We start from the raw sequence: 21,933 nt of genomic DNA, 5'->3' as shown, positions 1-21,933 counted from the left end.
GGACTGAGTGCAGCCAGGAATGGAAGAATTGAAGAGCGGTTCCATTAAGGGTAGCCAGATCTATTAGATCTCAAGGTGTTTGTGGGCATCCTGCAGGGTCATCTGCAGTCTCTGCCAGTGAAAGTCAGCTACCTTCCAGCAGCCAGGCCACAGTTACTGGGTAGTGCTAGGTAGGTGCTCCAGGCGAGCAAAGGCAATGTATAAGTAGGACACCTCAGTAATGCACAAGCGTAGTCAGTTGAATTTTGTTTGGATATTGGAAGTTTTTATGGACAGAATTAGTATTAAATGATTGTTTTGTGCTTTATTTAAGGACTGTGATTTGGAGAACAATGTGACTGTCCATAATAGAGTGAGGGGAAGTTGAAAACTATCTCAAAATGGCAATCTGTGTTCATATACATGGAACTGGAGATAAATGAGGTGCTCACCAGTGGCCCAGAAGGATTTGGATATACTGGTTTTCTCATTTATTTTCTTCTTCCCCTCATGCTCATGAATCTCTGACATTAAGAGATGTCTTCATGTTGGACATCATGAATCAGGAAGCCTGATCCTGTGAGTTCTGAAGAGCTCCAGAATGATCAAGTACTTCACCACTTCAGTTTACTTGATAATGTTCCTTGTGGAAGCACGGTTTTCATTATATTAATAATGGCTATGTACGGTTGGGTTGCAGAGTGAGTCTTGAACCATGTGTACAGCAAATAACCTTTGTCACCACTGGTTTCATATGATGCCAAAAGGATTGAGGAGACAGGGACCTGACACAAAATGGCTGAAAACGAATGCTACCAGGAAAGTGGATAATGATCAGCACAATGTAAGAAGTGAAATGCAGCAACTGTAAAACCACACATGTACAGCCAACGATTGTCTGTGTGCATTTACTCTGCTTAATTATCTGTGAAGTCATTTGAAAATTTATACAAAGATACAGACTGAAACTATTTTCTTTGTCTTAGGAGTTGGATTCTTGTGGTATGAACCTCTGCACACAAATATAAAAGTGTATAAGACTTGGTTCCCGACCTAACATTTCAATACCTGACTATCTGGAATGAAAAGTTTGCTCCTGCCTTTTCCCCATTGCTCCCCAATCTGTTTCTTTTCCTATTGTTGTGTTGGCAGCAAAAACTGATGTCTGTATTCTGCCAATATTTGTATGGGTGCCATAAGCTCAGCAGATATGTTCTGCTTGGTAGTCCTGATATTGAAAGGTTTGAAATGGGAATAATCTAAGCATGGATCTTGAAGATTTTAAGGAGAGGCCTCTGACTATTTCCTTTGGAAGCTTATTGTGAGATTACCTTTGGGAAGAAAGATGTCTGACATAGTTGTCTCGGAATCAGATGTCATTTGCAATCTGTGTGGATGACTACTTATTCTTTTGTCATTGTCAGAAAGGAGAAGGTACCTGCCCACCAGTCCACTCTATATTCCCACCAGTTCATTCCATATTTTGTAGAACATGGTCATTCTATTCTTTCCTCTCTCTCATGCTACAGACTAAGAAGGACTGCAATAACAACATGACTGGGAGCGAATGATGCTCTGACCTTCATAGTCAAAATGAAGGTTTTCCCACATGCATCACAACTCAACTTCACCAACTCTAACCAACTCTAACAACAGCCAACACTTGCACAAACTCAGATTCAGTAGAAAGCAATCAGAAACTAATATGCACATTATTGGCAAACCCTTTAAATTGTCTCCTGAACGATGTTTTATCTCACTGTAATTGTACTTTGTAAGGTTAACGCATGGAAGGGAGCAATAAGGTTGGAAGTAGCAATTCAGCATTTCTGCTGTCTGACCTTCTGAACTGTTCCTTTAGTATGCTTCCGTGTTTGAAAATAACATTTATCCTAACATCCTTATGAAGGTGATGCTTGTGGGCCACATTGAAAGTGTGCATGAGTAGCACCGATGCCACAGAGTCAAAGCTACTGGCGTTCTGAAGTGTAATTCTGCATCCAAAGATCAATTCATCAATGCATCAGTAAGTATATCAGTCAAATCCAAAAAGTTATTTTCTTTAAGTTATGAAAACGGGCAAGCACATTAGGATTAAAGGCAATCAAAAAGGCCTCCACCCTGTGGCTCAGTGGTTAGTACTGCTGCCTCACAGCACCAGGGTCCCAGGTTCAATTCCAGCCTTGGGTGACTGTCTGTGTGGAGTTTGCATATTCTCCCCGTGTTGTGTTGGTTTCCTCCTGATGTTCCGGTTTCCTCCCACGGTCCAACGATGTGCAGGTCAGGTGAATTGGCCATCTTAAATTGCCCATAGTGTTAGGTGCATTAGTCAGAGGGGGGTGGGTTGCTCTTCGGAGGGTCGGTGTGGACTTGTTGGGCCGAAGGGCCTGTTTCCACACTGTAGGGAATCTCATCTAAAAAAAACAGCAAATGAAAGTCATACATGGTGCTATTTGTAAAGAACGATAAAGTACAGGTATAATGTAAATTAAGATTAACCTTATTGAAAGTTGAGAAACTGACAAGGTTTTGCTTCTTTCTGAGATTGAATACAATACAAAGTCCTGCTTTGCAACTTTTAGTTCTTTCCTTGTAAACTGCAAATAATTAAATCCCATTTATGTGTGGGAAATGAGGAAAGAGAAATGTTGATTTGGGTTTGTGGAAAAAATAATGTTCCCTTACTTGTAAATTGTAGCTTGTATTGTTCACTAACGGGGGATTATAATTCTTAGTGTTCTCAGTAAAATGGGCAACTTGCAGTCATGGTTTCAATCTGGCAACTTCTGTAAGAGCTGGAATTTTCCTGCAGCTGCTGTGATCTGCCTAAGCCACTGGAATTCAAACAGGATGGAACATGAAATGGGTTTTACTGCCTGGAACAATGCACACAATCATGACTGCAGGACAAAACTAGTCTGCAGAGAAAATTCCTCTGTTTTGGAATATTATTTACAAGCTTTTTTAAAATTCCCCTCAACAACTGTAACTAAGGAACTATAATTAGTTTGTCTAACAAATTCTGTGAAACAATGTGCACAAAGCAATCCTTCTGGGATTACACAATAACATTTTTAACATCTTCATAAGCTCCTCTCACATAACAAATACACCTTTAAAACAAATTTCACAAGACACCCTTTATTTCAATAAGTAGAATTATTATAAATCAGAATCAAACAACTTCACTTTTAAACAGAAATTAATTTCTCTAAAAGCAGGCATACTTTTGGCACTGATCAAACTCTAATCAACAATGTAGACTACAGATACGGCCGAAAAAGTGTAGTGTAACAGGTCAGGCAGCATCCGAGGAGCAGGGAGAGTCGATGTTTCTGGCAGGACTCTTCAGCAGGACAGCTGTGCTTTTTCCAGCACCACACTTTATCGACTCTGACTCCCCAGTATCTGCAGTTCTCAGTATCTCCTAATAGCTACAGCCGGCCCTAAAGGAACAATTCAATTGAGAAAGCTGGTCAAGGACCAATGAGAATAATCCTACAACCAAAGCACTAAAATCTGCTGATGAAAATATTATGATTTATTATTGCTATACCGAATAAACCCATTGGTCATTCAAAGTTCCTTGGAACTTCTCTTGATTCTGTTGAGGAAGTTTGTAACAGTAGAATCATACACCCACTCCAAAGTAATCATTACCCTAATTATCTCGAGAAATGTTTTCCCCTTCCATGAACATTGTTCATGTCTACCATATGTTGCCATTGTAAGAGTGTGAAGGCAGATATAATTTAACATGTCATGGCCTGTCATTGCTTCACTTAGAGGCTGGCAAACTTGTGGAACTCACTACCACAGCAGGGTGGAAAGACCAGAGTGCTGAATATATTCAAGAAACACATTGATTAATTTTTAAATATCAATGGGATCAGGGGAAGTGGAGAGAAAGTGGGAATATGGCAATGAGTGTAGTGTCAGCCGTGGTATTAAATGGCTAACTGAATGGCCTACTTCTTCTCCTAGTTTCTATCCTTCTATATACTTCTTGCCGCAGGCAAGTGAAAGCTTCCTTTATTTGACTTTTCCACCATGGGTGGCACGGTGGCACAGTGGTTATCACTGCTGCCTCGCAGCGCCAGAGACCCGGGTTCAATTCCCGCCTCAGGCGACTGACTGTGTGGAGTTTGCACGTTCTCCCCATGTCTGCGTGGGTTTCCTCCGGGTGCTCCGGTTTCCTCCCATAGTCCAAAGATGTGCAGGTCAGGTGAATTGGCCATGCTAAATTGCCCGTAGTGTCAGGTAAGGGGTAAATGTAGGGGCATGGGTGGGTTGCGCTTCGGCGAGGCGGTGTGGACTTGTTGGGCTGAAGGGCCTGTTTCCACACTGTCAGTAATCTAATCCAATCTAATCTAATCAAAACAAAAAGTAGAGCTGGTATTAACCAAGAGGAAATTTGCTGGCTGTACCAGAGAATAAGTAAGATGCTGGGACAAGGTTTTGAACATGCTGAGAGAATGGTGGGCTATTTATCCACTGCTGCTTAGTACTACAGAGCTAGAAAGGAAATAATTATTTTTTAGGTTGACTTGGTTTTTGAGGTTTTTGTATACATGCAGGATCTCTATCAACTGTCTTTGTAGAAGTACACAGCAAGTAGGTTTTTAAGAATGCTTAGAAGATTGTAATGATTTTCAGAGTGCTCAGTAGTTTGGTTTTTGCTTTTTATGTTTTATTTCTTCGCAAAGTTACACAAAAATACTCCACACAAAACCAGGACTCTGTACTGCTTCAAACCAGTTTGACTACTTAATTGTATACTACTTTAACTCTAACAGCTACAGCAGAGCTTAATGATCTCAGATAGCTGTCTATCTATCAGCCTGCTATGCCAATATTACCCTTGAGATTGCCAATTAGTTGCCGTGGATATGTACTCATATGCTACTTTACTGCTTCAGGGAATTAATTACATGGTATTACAATCAGGAGGACCACATAGTGATGCTTTTGCTCGAGCTTCATGCTGTTTTTGAGGTAAGACCTTTGAGGTCAATATTCATTAAGGCGTCAACATTTAGAGATCGACAATAAACCAATTATTTTTTAAAAACAGCCTGAAGATATTTTTTTAGAAGAAGGGATTTTCCAGTTCAGGTTAGTATCTTAGAATTAATTTTTAAAATATTATTTCCAAGATCTAGAATTATTGCACATTTCTAGTGGCCCCAAGCAGATAGTGCGGGGTTTCCTTCTTGAGTTGCTGTTCTTTATCACATTGAATGGTTTGCTTCATCACATCAGAGTCAACTGTGTTGATGTTGAATGTACTAGATACACATATAGGCCACACCAGTTAAGGTCATCAGGTTTCCTTTCTGGAAAGAAATCAAATGACTGCATGACTTCTTTTGTTGACAACCTGCTATGTATTTTTAAACTGACTTCAACATGCTAAACTTGGACAGGGGGTGGAGGTATTTGAACTTGCATCTCCTGTTTACTTGCTGAGTAACAACAACTACACTACCATACACTTTGATACAAGGTTTTATACATAATTTATGCTTAAAATATGCTTCCACTTTTTCCATTGCATGATTTTGCCACTTTAAATTTATCTCCATTCTTTATTACATTCTATATTTTCCATAACAGGATAAGGTGGAATATAGATTAATTTTCTCTCTATGAGGCTTCGGGGGTATGATAATTTCTTTAACAACTAGGCGATCTACACTTTGCTACCATTGAATTTATTCTTATATTAAAACCTTACCTGCAGTATTATATTAATAGTCCATCTTTTGATCAACTGCAGCCCACTTAAAAATATCATGCTCCTCTGCTATAAATTTCATATAGATTCTCTGACAAGTTTCACTGACACAGCTCTCCACTTAAGATCTCTTAATGTAGAGCTTTCGGTTAGTGAGCTTTGAATTATGTTGCATGGAAGCCTTTCTATAGATTTGTTTAAGAGCCCAGAATACATGAGTTGTTACAGAACACATTTGCCCAGTTTTGATAGACTGTGATTCTCTTGTCCTTTATAGGTTTCTAATCGAAACGATTAATTATTTATTTTTTTCTCCTTATTTAATGATTTTAAAATTAATTTTGTCTCTTGTGGTACTGTTATAGTATACCATATTGATCCAATTTGTATTTTGAAAAAAAGACAATTTAAATAGAAATTTATCAAAGTAGATTATGCGGACCATCTGCTCTGTATGACATCTTGGTGTCTGAGCCCCACTTGATGAAGTTAATTTTTATTATTTATCACTACTACAGTACAGTGGACAGCAATTGTAAAGGGATGATTGTCATCAAAGCCAGTGAACAAACATGGATAATATATCATCAGAGTATTGTTTTATGGTTTGTTATGATTTATGAGTTTTTTTATACACAAATCAAACACGTCCTTTCCCTTTTCTTCAAATGCCTCTGTTTATTGAAGTTTGGCTGAAATGCTTTAATCAAGTATTCAGATGAATGATCATTTGATTCAAGTTTGAATGGGTGCGAGCAAAGAAAAAGAGAAACAGTTATAGTATGGGGGCGGCACGGTGGCACAGTGGTTAGCACTGCTGCCTCACAGCGCCAGAGACCTGGATTCAATTCCGGCCTCAGGCGACTGACTGTGTGGAATTTGCACATTCTCCCTCCGTCTGCGTGGGTTTCCTCCCACAGTCCAAAAATGTGCAGGTTAGGTGAATTGGCCATGCTAAATTGCCTGTAGTGTTAGGTAAAGAGGTAAATGTAGGGGAATGGGTCTGGGTGGGTGCGCTTTGGCGGGTCGGTGTGGACTTGTTGGGCCGAAGGGCCTGTTTCCACACTGTAAGTAATCTAACCTAAGAATAAATGCTTTTAACCAAGAAACTTTGCCGTACATTATGCGTTAACAGTTCCATATTTGCAAATCACAAACATTTCCATCAAAGTGAAAATTCACAAAACGTTAGAGAAATTCAGGAGATCATGCAGTCTTTTGAAAATTATAGGTCATGGATCAGATGACATGTCACAGCTTTGAGTGTATATCATTCTTCAGAACTATTTGCTGACTTTTATTCAAAATGTTTAATGCGCAGAGTAAGAATTCTTATCTTAAAAAAAGAACCTCAATGTGATCATTATCCTATCTCCCACTCTCCCTCATCTCCCCTACCCACCCACCCAGTGGTTGTTTCAAATCTGATTCTCAGACTATTGCGAGAATTAATAGACTGAATTCACTTCTAAAGAGGTTCCAGGACCAAGAATTACCACAGAGCTGGCATGTGGTTACATAGAATAATACTTTGAGTAATTGGTTATCTTTTTGCGCACCTCTTGTTAGAACTCCAATACTTATCATTCTTAATAAAGCAACACAACACTCAGACAATGTTGTGTGGTTTTATCTTTTAGGGTTACTGCAATAGGTAAAGTATAAGGATAGTAAGTAATTTTATAAATATGGGCAAGATTTTGGAATATAGTGTCTTAACAGGGAAATGCAGCATGGCATTTCATCGCCTGTGGAGAAGGTTTGTCAACCATTCCCAATATTGACATACCTTTAGTACACACGATCCCTTCGAATACAGACAATTCCCATTAGAGTGAACAGATTGAATTTCGCCTGTCTGTTCAATTGCCAATTTCTTTGAAGTATAATCCTTTCATCTTTGCCTCCACTTATTTTCACAAAATAGTTGTGTAACATTCACCAAAACAATTTTTCTTTTTGGCCTTTTCATTGAGATATTTGTCCTCCTGGAACTAAAACTGTCCATCATGTTAAAGAAGACACTGAAATATCATACAAGGCTGTAAAAAAGGAAAGGGGAATTCCAAGGTGAATGATCTTTGTTCTTGAAAAATGGTTAATTTCAAAGTTATAAACTTAGACCATATTTTCGCAAGTGTGTGTGGAGAGTTTATGGTATTGTATCTTGGCAAGTGGGGTGCTCTTTGTTATATTAGTGGATACATTATCAATTAAGTAAGTGTTTGTAATAAAATAGTTGATAGACGAACACTTACAAACACACTGAGCCCATTTCAAACCATTTATGTAGACCATAGTGAACTAGCAATCTGTTTTTTATTGCAACTCCATCGCCATTAAACATTGAGCTCTTTGCATTTCTGACAGCAATATAGGTAAACCTGTAGATGATGCCTTTGCAGTGTAACCTACGGCAGAATTTTGTGCTACAAATAATTGTCTTTACTATTTAACTAGGAATAAACTGACCTGTCTCTACAGCTTGATCCTATTAAAAATGTAATTCCTGGAGAAGGATATGGAAGTAGAAGGACAGAGAAATAGATGGTGACACCTTGATAAATGACCCTATTACAGAGGAGGAAGTGCTGGATGTCTTGAAATGCATAAAGCTAGATAAGTCCCCGGGACCTGGTCAAGTGTACCCTAGAACTCTATGGGAAGCTATGGAAGTGATTGCTGGGCCCTTTGCTGAGATATTTGGATCATAAATAGTCACAGGTGAGGTGCCAGAAGACTGGAGGTTGGCTAACATGGTACCACTGTTTAAGAAGGGTGGTAAGGACAAGCCAAAGTGGACCTGGCGATAGTGGGCAGGTTGTTGGAAGGAATCCTGAGGGACAGGATGTACACATATTTGGAAAGGCAAAGACTGATTAGGGATAGTCAACATGGCTTTGTGCATGGGAAATCATGTCTCACAAACTTGATTGTGTTTTCTGAAAAAGTAACAAAGAGAATTGATGAGGGCATAGCGGTGGACATAATCTATATGGATTTCAGTAAGGCGTTTGACAAATTCCCCATGGGAGACTGGTTAGCAAGGTTAGAGAACTAGCCAATTGGATACAGAACTGGCTCGAAGGTGGTGGTGGAGGGTTGTTTTTCAGACTGGAGATCTGTGATCAGTGGAGTGCCACAAGGATCGGTGCTGGGTCCACTACTTTTCATCATTTATATAAATGATTTGGATAGAACATAGGAAGTATAGTTAGTAAATTTGAGAAAGACACCAAAATTGGAAGTGTAGTGGTTAGTGGAGAAGGTTACCTCACATTACAATGGAATCTTGATCAGATGTGCCAATGGGCTGAGGAGTGGCAGATGGAGTTTAATTTAGATAAATGTGAGGTGCTGCATTTTGGGAAAACAAATCTTAGCAAGACATATACACTTAATGGTAAGGTCCTGGGAAGTGTTGCTGAACAAAGAGACCTTGGAGTGCAAGTTTGTAGCTCCTTGAAAGTGGAGTCGCAGGTAGATAGGATAGTGAAGAAGGCGTTTGGTATGCTTTCCTTTATTGGTTAGAGCATTGAATATAGGAGTTGGGAGGTCCTGTTGCGGCTATACAGGACATTGGTCAGGCCACTTTTGGAATATTGCATGCAAGTCTGGCCTCCTTCCAATTGGAAAGGTGTTGTGAAACTTGAAAAGGTTCAGAAAAGATTTACAAAGATGCTGCCAGGGTTGGAGGATTTGAGCCATAGGGAAAGGCTGAATACGCTGGGGTTGTTCTCCCTAGAGCATTGAAGGCTGAGGAGTGACCTCACAGAGGTTTATATAATCATGAGGGACAACTTTTTCATGCAGAGAGTGGTGCATGTATGGAATGAGCTGCCAGAGGAAATGGTGGAGGCTGGTACAATTGCAACATTTGAAAGGCATCTGGATGGGTATATGGATAGGAAGGGTTTAGTGTGATTTGGGCCAAGTGCTGGCAAATGGGACTAGATTAGGTTGGGATATCTGGTCAGCATGGATGAGTTGGACTGAAGGTTCTGTCTCCATGCTGTACATCTCTATGACTCTATGACTCTATCTGCTGTGTGAAGCACGTTAACGTTTATTGTTATTTGCCCTACTCTGGGTATTTTTCCCTTCCTTAATACATTACTGACACTTGTACAACATTTCTAATAGAATTGTGAATACAGGGAATTGTTTTGCAGTTTTGATTTTTGTGTGGACTGACAGACAGTACATTACAAGTGCATGTCCCATGATTTTGAATTCCAATTTCAATGTTTAGACCAATATCAAGAAACATCGGCAAATATTTTCAGCGGACCTTCTCAATCAGGTCATTTTCTGTATCTGAGCAAAATCAAAAGGTTAAGGTAAGAAATGGATGTAATGTAATTTACTTGACTGTTTAAATTTACTAGGGAAAGCTGCAATTTCCAAGTATTTAAACAGTTAAGTGGTATCCTCCCATTGCATGATCTAACATTGGAATGCATTGGATGTGTTGGAACTTGGTAGATTCTTTCCTTTCTTTGTTCTCTAGCCTCTATGTACACCTGTTGTGCTCTTGTACATGCACATACACATTACATGCTCATTGTCACTGAAGCAAAATAGTTTGGCAGGTAAAAAGTCAAAAACTCCATGAAAGTTAAGCTAGTGATTGTGTAATATGGTGTAAATATCACTTCAGATCAGGAATGCTGCTTTAGAATAAGTTGAGGAAACAATCTTAATCTTTCATGAAGTCTAATGAGGACATAATTAATTAAAGGGATACATATTTCATCTCCAGAAATCATGGAATGATGAAGCTCAGAGGCAAACCATTCAGTCAACTATACCTGTGTTAACTCTTTGAAAGAACTGTCCAATTAATTCTTGAAATAAAATCAAGAAGATAAATAATAATTGAAAGGTGTTGTGGTTCAAAAGCAGTAATGGCAATGAAGTTTAGCTCCACCTGCTGGACAGGTGTTGCAAAGCACAATGACAGTGTGGTATCACAAGGGATTCAACTTGAACACGTAAAGGGCAAAATTTGAGAAGATTGTTGCTAATATTTCCTTTGCTTCTGAAGTGCATCATAATAACTCCATTTTGCAATACAGTGCAATGTTATCCAGACTTTGCAGGGATTTAAATGGTCAGCTTTCACCATTGGTACCCCTCTGAATCTGATCATAGAATTTAGCAAAAGAGCAGATTAATGTAGAAATCTTGAAGCTACAGTCTGTCATTGACTGCTCCACTGAAATCAACCTATGGATCTCTACCCTGGACCCTCCCCATGAAATCATTGAACCAATAATCAGCTAAAAGGATTGATCTGGCAAGACATTTTCATTTTCCATCTTATGATCACTGTTAGCAATCCAATAACAAGTTGAGCCCTATTCAGACTAGGCTTTTGAAAAGCAACCTGAGTAATATTTCCTGCTGGTTAATCATTCCAAATATTTTTTCCGGGTCAGATTGTCATTAAATGTGTCCACCATTATGATTAATTTCCAGGTTGTTTCTAAACTAGATATAAAAACTAATTTTATGATACTTTAGCTTCTACCTGTTCTTGAGATGTCCCAATCTTTATTTTGATGTGTTTAAATTTTTAAAAATGTGAATTTATTTCACTGCTTTTTATTTACTAGTTTACTTTCTGCAAAAGTATTTTAAGTGTCATTTATTAGTTGGTGATATCACTAGCTCAAATGCTCGGAAGCCCCAGAAAATAACATCGCAAAATCTTGTATTTTGAGAGAGTTAAAATTCTTTCCATGGTAACTGGGAGAACTTGTGAAAGACAACTTTTTTACACAGAGGATGGTAGGTACTTGGAATGTGCTACCAGAGCTGATGGAGGCGGATACAATCGCAACATTTAAGAGGCATCTTAAGAGGTATATGAATAGAGAGGGAATAGAGCAATATAAACTGCATAGAGGCAAAAGTATTTTATTTTAATTTAGAAATGTGTGGAGCAGTCCTGGTGGGCCGAAGGGACTGTTCCTGTATTATACTGTTCTTTGTTCTGTGTGCTATGAGTCATTCTTTCAGGTCAGTGCTGAGACCTATAGTTTTGCCACTGACTGAAAAAGTCTAGGCAAGTTCTATTGCCACCAGCCACTTAATGTAAATTTCATTTGAAGGCTGAGTACATTCTGGTAAATTCTATTTCTATGTGTTTGACATATAATGATGACTTTTGTTAAGATGAACTGTTGCACTCTGGAACTCTTCATGCCTGCTGCTGGGTAAACTTTGCATTTAAATGAACAATATGATTTTCATGCCACAGTATTTTTCAGCAATGGCCTCAAAAAGTAATTGACTCTTTTGACAATTTTTCCAAATAGTTCACTTGAAACACTTCTTATAGGTACTGAATTGAAGTGAAACATCATTTTTGTTAGGTCTCACTCCCACTCATTATTTGTGTTTGGAAAATACTCTATGATTCACTTACTGAAATATTGTGTGAGGCTGAAACTCATTAAAGGCTCACCCAAGTGCAGAGGGTTAAAATTAGGCCCATCATTGTCTTGGTAGAAACAGCTAGAAGTAAACAGCTGTAATGGCTTTAATTTCCACTTCTCACTATTTGGACAGCAGAACTTGGACATCAGACTGTTAAACAGTTTTCTGTCATTTGTTTCAAGTTTGCATAATGGGGACAAAAATGTTTATTATGCTCTAACCACTTACTGTCTTTGTTTAATTACTCTATTATCTGATGCAATAATTTTCCCATATATACCTTGGCTACTGCCCAGGAGCTAATAGAAATCTTGCAAATGAAAAGAAAAAATAATTACAGTTACTATTTTGCACTCACAATCATGATGGAACTACTCTCCGTGCTCCAAATGCACATATGGTCCATTTCCAACCGTAATCTTCTCCTGACCAAATGCTGTGAACACAATCTCTCCATCACCAACACACTGTTCTGCCAAAGGGACAATAGAAAACAACGTGGCAGCGCCCATGCTCCAAGCACAGGCATCTCATTGACTATGTCATTGTCAAAGCGAGGGCTCAGAAATATGTTCATATCACAGACGCCATGACAGGAGCCAATGACTGCTGGACAGATCCCGCTTGACCCGAGCTATGATCAATATAAATATAGTCCCACCACAGCAGAGACAGTGCTGCAAAAAGATCAACATCAGGGCACTTAAAAACCTGGAAAAATAGTCTCGTACAACCAGCTCCTCTCCGCAAACCTCGTAACCCTTGGCGACATGGATTCTCAGGATCCCAACAGTCTCTGGTCCATCCTTAAGACTGCCACCATCAATGCCTGCAAAATCTCAGTCAGCCATTTAACCAGGAAACACCAGGCAGATTTGACAAGAATGATCATGAGATCCAAGAACAATTAAGTTGGAAGTGCGTGGCATTTCTGAATGTAAAACAATAACCGCACTTGGAAGAGATAAGGCAAACCTACAGGTAACTGAAGGCAGAGGTCCAACAACAAAACTGCGACATAAAGAACAGGCGGCGGGTACAGAAAACAATGGAAGCCTAACAAATGGCCGACAACCACGACATGCAGAGTTTCCTCTGTACTGTCAAGTCCACATACGGACAAAACAGCCAAGGCCCTACCCTCCTGCTGGCCAAGGATTGAATATTTTTATCAAAGATAAAGAAGCCATCCAAAAATGCTGGAGGGAGCACTTCAGAATTCTTTTTCAACCAGGGCTCTGTCATTGATCCAAGTGTTCATGAACATCCATAGCACGCGACACGCCATGACCTCAGCAACACGCCAGCCCTGCATGAAATAGAGAAGGCCTTCTGCCAGCTGAAGAACAGCAAGACGACTGGAGTAAGTGGTATTCCCATGAAGGCATTGAAATGTGGAGGCACAGAGCTCCTGCTGCAGCTACATGCCCTCATCGGCCTTACCTGGAAGGAGGAGAGCATCCCAGGAGAACTCCGATATATCATAGTCATGACTATTTTCATAAAGGGAACAAGTCCGACTGTGGTAACTACAGGGGAATCTCCCTGCTGTCAACTATTGGCAAAGTCTTCGCAAACGTCCTCCTCAACCATTGCCTCCATGTGGCTGAGGAACTCCTCCTGGATTCACAGTATGACTTTCAGCCACAGAGAGGCACAACAGGTATGATTTTCACCACACGACTACAGCAAGAGAAAAGCAGTAAAAAGAACCTACTCCTGTACATGGCTTTCTTCAACCTGACAAAGGCCTTTGAGATGGTCAACTGGGAAGCATTATGAAGCATCCCTCTCCGCTTTGGCTGCATCATTTGTCACCATCCTTTGCCTGCACCATGACAACATGAAAGTCGTGGTAATGATAAATGGCTTCATCACTGACCCTATCCCCATTTGGACTGGTGACGAGCAGGGCTGCATCATTGCCTGAGTACTGCCCTCCATCTACCTCGCTGCAATACTATACCTCACCATCAACAAGCTCTCCACTGGAGTGGGTCTAACTTATAGACCCAGCAGGAAATTATTCAATCTTCCATTGCCTTCAAACCAAAACTAATGTCACTCCAACCAATGTCATCAAGCTGCAGTACTCAGATGATGCTTGTGTATGTACAATCTCAGAGGATATAATCTAGACTGTTGTCAGCACCTTTCTGGAACCATATGAGAGCATGAGTCTCCCCCTGAACATCCACAAGAAGATGGTCCTCCATCGACCTCGCCTGGCATTGTAGAGCAAACCCACAATGATCAAGGTCCATGGGGAGGCCTTACAGAAAGTTGACCACTTCCAATACCTCAAACATGTCCAGTCAGTTAAAGCAGCTATTCATGAAGAGACCCAACATCTCCTTTAGTGTGCTAGTGCAACCTTCATCCACCTGAGGAAAAGCATGTTCGAGAACAGCACTATCAGATCCGACACCAAGGTCATGGTTTATAGAGCTGTGGTGGTGCCTTCTTTCCTATATGGTTCTGAGACATGGACCGTCTACAACAGACACCTCAAGGTACTAAAGCAGAACCACCAATGCTGCCTTCGCAAGATCCTGCGAATCTGATCAGAAGAAAGACGCACCAAGATCAGTGTCCTTCACCAGGCCACAATTCCCAGCATCAAAGCACTGACCACCCTTGATTGGCTGTGATGGCCTGGGCATGTTGTCCATATGACTGACATAGGACTCCCCAAGTAGATGCTCTAATCCCAGCTTCAAAAGAGCAGGTGAGCCCCAGGTGGACAAAGGAAGCCCTTCAGGGATACACTCAAGACCTCACTGGTGAAGTGTGGCATTCCCACAGACTGCTGGGAATCACTAGCCCAAGATCATCCAAAGTGGAGGAAGAGTATCCGGGAAGGCATTGAGTGCCTCGAGATTTGCTGTCAGGAAAAAAATGGAAGCCAGGTGAAAACAGTGGAAGAAGCGCACTGCCACACCAATGCCCCATCCACCCCTTCCCATAAGCACTACCTGCCCCAAGTATAACAGAGCCTGTAGTAGCCACATTGGTCTGCACATACCCACCCTGAAGGTGGAAGAGAGTTATCCTCATCTGTGAGGGACTGCTGATAATGATGATATGCAAAAGCCTTAGGGATCTCCCATTTAAGACAGAGACAAGGAGGAATTTCTTCTCTCAGGGGATTGTTGATATTCTGAATTCTTTTACACAGGGATCCCTGGAGGCTGAGTCAATGAGCGTACTCCCAGCTGAGTTAGATAGATTTCTTGATCTGCAGGAGATTTCAGAGTTATTGGGGTCAGGCAGTTAGTGGAGCTAAAGTCATGACTAATTTGATTGTGGCCTTATTGAAATGACCTACTCCTGTACCTACACATTGTTATTTTCTTAGATGGGGGGGATCTTTTTTTTGTAAGAAAAACTATTAACATAAGGTGACAGAATTGTCCCATTTAATTCCAGCCATTTTCTTTGGAGTGGAGTTTGGACATGACACATGCTGAATCTTTGGTCAGGAGAAAGTGAGGACTGCAGATGCTGGAGTACCAGAGTTGAAAAATGTGGTGCTGGAAAAACACAGCAGGCCAGGCAGCGTCCGAGGAGCAGGAGAATCGACATTTCGGGCATAAGCCCTTCTTCAATTCCTGAAGAAGGGCTTATGCCCGAAACGTCGATTCTCCTGCTCCCCGGATGCTGCCTGGCCTGCTGTGTTTTTCCAGCACCATATTTTTCAACTCTGGTACTCCAGCATCTGCAGTCCTCACTTTCTCCTAGTTGATCTTAACCTACTGTGAATCCTCTTGCAAAGATGCCTACCTTGAAGAAGCTCTCCTCCTCCCTCTACAAGGATCTCAGTGAGTCCCTCTCTCACTGCATCCCCTAGGTCATTTCCTCTGCCCTTGAAGCTCTTCAGCCAGTCATTCCTAAGAAGGGCTTATGCCCAAAACGTCGATTCTCCTGCTCCTCGGATGCTGCCTGGCCTTCTGTGTTTTTCCAGCACCAAATTTTTCAACTCTGAATCTTTTGTTACCAGATTTATCTGGCCTGAGAGCAGGATATATGATTAATCATATCCAACTCAGCATGGAAAAGCAGCTCCTAGAATGTCTTTCATCGATTCCATTAAGTTAATATGTAAATGAAGTACCCATTCAAAAGACAACAACAGCAAAATTTAAGATAGAAAAAGAAAAATATGATGGAATTAGCCAGGCAGACAGCTTCTGTGCACTGAGAAACTGCAGGGTTCAGTTTAATACAGTTTAATACAGACGTCATGAGCAGAAAAGATTAATTTTGGTTTCTCTCTGCGCCAATACTGCCTGATCTTCCGGTAGGGTAGTGGCAGAGTAGAGCTTCTGAGCCTGGGACTCGTCCATTCTGTCTGCTTTTCTTCTTTGCTTTTGTTCTTTCTTTTCCTTTATGATCTGATTTTACTTACCTCTTGTTGAAGATTGCCGCAATGGCATTGACAGTGACAAGTAGGCCCAGTGCAGACATATGGCAGATTGGCATCTCTGCACGATGGCGGCAGAGTAAGCTCGTATACTCCATTCTGCTCTTCTTACTTTTTTTTCTTTTCTCATTTATTTCTTTAGTTTTAAGTTTTAGTTTTTCTTTCCCCTAATTTATCTTCTGGAGGGGGATGGTGGATTTGGCAGTCGGCTAGATGTCCAATGCGAGGCAGTGGCTGGGGACCTGACCCAGGACACTCGGTGAATTCCTGATGCCCAGCGCGTAGACTGAAGGCGAGGCTGAGACCCATTGCTGATCGATCCTGTGGCAGTGGCTGAAGGCCTGGATTGGAACTTTGATGGTCTGAGATCCCAGGAGCGAGCTCAACACAGTGATGGAGATTCTTTCGACATCTGCAGCAACATTGAGAGCTGGGGGCATCGAGACAGCTCAGGGAAAGCATGCCAAAGAGGAGCAGATCGAGCCCTTGTAAGAAGTGCGGTCCCAGCATGGCTAATCACATAAGAAAGACTGCAATAGTTGAACTTTTAGCTTTATTTCTTTACCTGTCAGCTTAATACTAAGAATGACCTTAATATTTAACTTTCAACTAAATTTATTTACTTCTTTACGCTATACTATGGGCGGGATGGTGTCTCAGTGGTGAGCACTGCTGCCTCACAGCGCCAGGGATGAGGGTTTGATTCCAGCCTCAGCTGACTGTCTCTGTGGAGTTTGCATGTTCTCCTTATGTCTTTGTGGGTTTCCTCCGGGTGCTCCGGTTTCCTCCCACAGTCCAAAGATGTGCAGGTCAGGTGAGTTGGCCATGGTAAATTGCCCATAGTGTTCAGGGATGTGCAGGTTAGGTACATTAGTCAGGAGAAATGGGTCTGCATGGGATAGTCTTCGATGGGTCAATGTGGTTTTGTTGGGCCTAATGTTTCTAGATTGTAGGGATTCTACACTCGTACATCAAGAGTGACTGTAATGTTTATATTTTCAGTTTGTTCTTTATTTCTTTCTAGCTTGTTCTTAAGTTTTTGTACCCAGGTACTTGTACCTAAGATGGTGCCATGTGGAGCGATATTGAAAACCTTTCACTATACTCCTGTACTTTTGTACTTGAGTGCAGATGACAATAAAGTCTAATTCAAAAAATCTGAATATTCCCATGATTTCATGGTTTTATATCATGAAAACTACATTCAAGATGGTGGGCTTTTTACAAACTTGATTCTTTCTCCACTTTGTTTCTATTAATCACTCTCATAAAAGTGTCTTATTCTCCAGGGGTACACTTACAGCGCCCTATGTCTTGTGTTATATTGTAACCCCAAGACTTGACAACATGTCTTCATGATCTGGATAGTGGTGTATTTTACATACTTGCTTCATCAATCTTTCTAAAGATGGATCAAATGAAGCCTTGGTGAAAGAAGACTTGACAATAATTCTTTATCTGTTTTCTTTCAAGTGATCCAGCAACAGTTGTGATCAGATGCCAATAGAATTGCTGCAATGTTTTCCCCCATAGTCCAAAAATAACCAATATGCAATGCTTCCACACACCTAGTGAAGGTCACCTAACATGTAAATGAAAAAAAAATTAAATACTCAGCTGATTGGACAACATCTGTGCAAAGAGAATGAGAGTTCATTTCAGGTCAATAACTTTTCGACAAACTGGAAAAAAAATGAGGTGTAACAGGCGTGAAGCAAGACCGGAAGCACAAAGTGTTGACAGAGCATAAGAAGAACATAAGAGAAGGTCTGTGAAACAGCGGAAGGTAATGATGATTAAATGACCAAATAAATGGTGATGCAAGGTATTAGTGGCCACGGGATGAATAAAGAAACAAATAATGTGTCGAGAGGAAGTGTAAATGGCAAAGCAGAATCATCACCAGGCGTTGCTATAAGTGATGGCTGGTGTTGTGATCTGAAATTCTGGAATCCAATATCAAGCCTGGAAGCCTGTAAAGACTCTTGTTAAAAGATGAGGTCCTTGAGTTTAAGTGGAACAGGAGAGTAGTACCAGAGCAGGGACAACAGAAGGGAAAAGGGGCAGACTGTTAAATAGGAGAAAGTGAGGACTGCAGGTGCTGGAGATCAGAGCTTAAAAATGTGTTGCTGGAAAAGCGCAGCAGGTCAGGCAGCATCAAAGGAACAGGAGAATCGATGTTAGAAGGGCTTATGCCCGAAACGTCGATTCTTTTGTTCCTTTAATGCTACCTGACCTGCTGCGCTTTTCCAGCAACACATTTTTAAGCTCTGATCTCCAGCATCTGCAGACCTCACTTTCTCCTAGTTAATTTTAACCTACTGCGAATCGTCTTGCAAGGATGCCTTCTTTGAAGAAGCTCTCCTCCTCCCTCTACAAGGATCTCAGTGAGTCCCTCTCTCACTGCACCCCCCCAGGTCATCTCCTCTGCCCTGAAGCTCTTCAGTCACGTCCTCAAACAGACTTGCTACCACAGCCACATCTCCTTCCTCAGCACCTGTCTGCGGAACCGACTGACCCCGCATGGACTCTGGACTACATAAAGATTCCTGAAGAAGGGCTTATGCCTGAAAAGTCGATTCTCCTGTTCCTTTGATGCTGCCTGACCTGCTGCGTTTTCCAGCAACACATTTTTAAGCAGACTGTTAAATCACAAGTAGCTAGAAGCTTGGAATTACACTTCCAGACTGAATGGTGATATTAAGTAAAGTGATTGCTCAAGCTGTTTTTGGTGTCCCTATACGTTGTCTGACTTATCTTGAACATACTTATTTTTAACTTCACCAGTAATGCATCCTTTTTAGCTTTATCCCCAGGCACCATTGCTTTGTCTTTCAGTTTAATAAACCCTGTCTCTGCACTATATGTTTCAAAAGCTTATGTTGTTTATATTCCTGCCTTTGACTTGCATTTCTCGCTATTCACAGACATGAAAAGAGATCAAAGATATTCCAATACAATGAACGCGAAGTGATTATCAATTACCAGAACAAACAAACAGATTGCTTTAGATATATAAAAACAGATTACTTTATTATTTTGTTTGTGGAAGCAACATCAAAAGAATCTAATTAACTTGCTAACTACCTATCAATGAAGACCTATTTTGTAACTTGTCAGCAATTCTGTGCTTAAAATGTATGTTAGGTAATTATTTGGCCAATTTTTTCTTGTGGGCAAGTAGTCATAATTCTTTTTATATATTTGTGAAACATGGACATTGCTGGCTAGGCCTGCGTTTATTTCCCAGATTTTAGCTGAAAGTTGACCACTGTGTTGTGGGTCTAAGAGTCATATGTAGGCCAGACAATGTCAAGAATAGTACATTTTCTTCTCTGACACTGAAGCATATGGGTTTTTTTTAAAAGATAATTGACAATGGTTACCATGTCGTTTAGTCTGTCAGGAAAACTGCTGAATTCCGATGGGACCAAATCCTATTGATAGAACCGAGGCGATGGATACTTCTGGTCATCCACAATTCTGATATTAGTCAGCTTTTCAATTTGCATCACATGAATCCTTCACTATGAATCCATCATATACAATCATGAAGGAACAGCCAGCACCCTTTACTGTGGTCCTCTTCACAAAGGCCAGCCAAAAACAATGTATAAATACTATTTCCACTGATAATTTCATATTTTGGGGTCTCAGTTGGCCTCCTGATTGTGTTGTACAGTTTCTGAAAGAGTTGTTCTTCTTGAGGCTTGCCTGACTAGATTTAACACACCTGATCTCATTCCCTTCAGATCTCTGGCTTCGACTTGGATTTTTATGTGCTTCAGACTCAACTGGGATGGGCTGAACAGCTGGCTTGCTGCTCAGTCTTCTGTGACACATCCTGAGACATCTGGTCTTCCAACTGTAAAACAACATAGGTATGCTCATGAGGCCTCAAGATGATCAGTGCATATACCTAACTGCTCAAGATATTGACACTCTGATCAAGTAACCGGATTCTTAAATCATCTGGACATATTTCCAGAAATATGTCTCTGAATAATAAACAGCTTCAATTATACATTAATAATTTCTCTCTGGATTCAGTCAGTTTCTTTAAATTCTGTCTCTCATTCAGGCATTAAATCATAAACTCTAAGAATGACACACTTTGAAATATTGTAATTTATAGGATTGATGCACAAAAGTCTGATAAATATATTCCTTTGTAGTGATGTTGTGTTAGCCAGGTCACTTTTTTGCCATTTGTGTGTTAACAGTGTGATAAACCTAACATCTCATATAGCCCTCCTTCAGATTTAGAATAAGTTTTTAGTTTTAATAAAATCATGAGTCATAATGTACGAGACTTTTTCTGCTGATATGTTTCTCAACTGGGGCAAGATAGTGATTGTTTGTTTCCCCTGGTTCTGCATAACCTCCTTCCCACACCCTCAATGCAGCATTGATTCCCTTGTGATTGGTCTTGGTTTCTTACAACTGTATTTGTTTTGAGGTGCTCAAGGTCTAATTTGAATGCACACTGCTTTTGTTAAAAATCTCTTTGTTTTTCCTGTTGCCTCATGCTGGAGCCCCTTGGCTGCCAATCAAACTGACTGAATTTCAGTCTCTTTTCAATTTAAGGGGTGATTGTTTTTGTTTTCTTTTTAAATTTTAATTCACACTCATTGCCAGTGTTATTTGCCAACAGATGTTATAAGTCTGGCTCTACCTGAGGTAACTTCTCCAGTCCAATCATGTGATTCTCACTCACCAGCTTCTTACTTCTATGGGAATTAACTTGTGTTATTCCATATCCATCACCTGCACATGAGAGCATGATGTGCCAATATTATTTTCTTGTAACCTAGGCTGCGTTATAGTGTCTCTCATGTTTCCTTCTTCAACCTCTTTGCAGGTGAGTTCAACATACTATTGCTGAGATGTGACATAAATTGCTAATTTGCAAAATAATTGCTACATGGTTTATTTTAACAAAATTGTCCTTTTAAAATAGGTGTATTTGATAAATAAAAATATACAGTTCCATCACCAATGGATATAAGTATGAATAATATTTGAGGTTGTTCAAATAAGCTACACAAAATTATAGCTTCCTATATTTATTTGACTACGTATTCTAGTTTTAAAAAATTCTTGTGAACTTGATTCAATTGCTCTGCTTTTTAGCATTTCTTATGATTAATTGACTCTGCCTAATGATACGGAGTGAAGCAACCATCTTGTTCTTTATGTAATATTATGGTTTCATGTTATAGGAGAAAGTGAGGACTGCAGATGCTGGAGATCAGGATGTTGCCTGACCTGCTGCGCTTTTCCAGCAACACATTTTCAGTTCTGGTTTCATGTTCCCCAGTTATCTAAGTTTCGAATGCAATGCCAAGTT

At 40.4% G+C, this 21,933-nt stretch overlaps 2 long non-coding RNA genes across 2 annotated transcripts in view; one reads left to right on the top strand and one right to left on the bottom strand.

Moving 5' to 3' along the window:
- The first annotated feature begins 4,956 nt into the window (after positions 1-4,956).
- On the top strand, positions 4,957-20,607 carry LOC148145114 (uncharacterized). The gene is made up of 2 exons (XR_015750933.1): positions 4,957-5,094; positions 20,336-20,607. It is a non-coding gene; the product is annotated as an uncharacterized LOC148145114 (long non-coding RNA).
- LOC148145113 (uncharacterized) overlaps positions 20,218-21,933 on the bottom strand; it is an 18,508-nt gene continuing 16,792 nt past the window's right edge. The window contains exon 4 of the long non-coding RNA XR_015750932.1: positions 20,218-20,448. This is a non-coding gene — a long non-coding RNA (uncharacterized LOC148145113). The remainder of the gene's footprint in view (positions 20,449-21,933) is intronic.

The sequence above is a fragment of the Chiloscyllium plagiosum genome, unplaced genomic scaffold (genome assembly GCF_037043375.1).
Source record: "Chiloscyllium plagiosum isolate Xiang-an unplaced genomic scaffold, Cpla_swu_hap1 HiC_scaffold_26, whole genome shotgun sequence".
Lineage (NCBI taxonomy): Eukaryota > Metazoa > Chordata > Chondrichthyes > Orectolobiformes > Hemiscylliidae > Chiloscyllium > Chiloscyllium plagiosum.
Note: the sequence above shows the minus strand (reverse complement) of the source record. Positions and strands in the feature narration are given on the sequence as shown.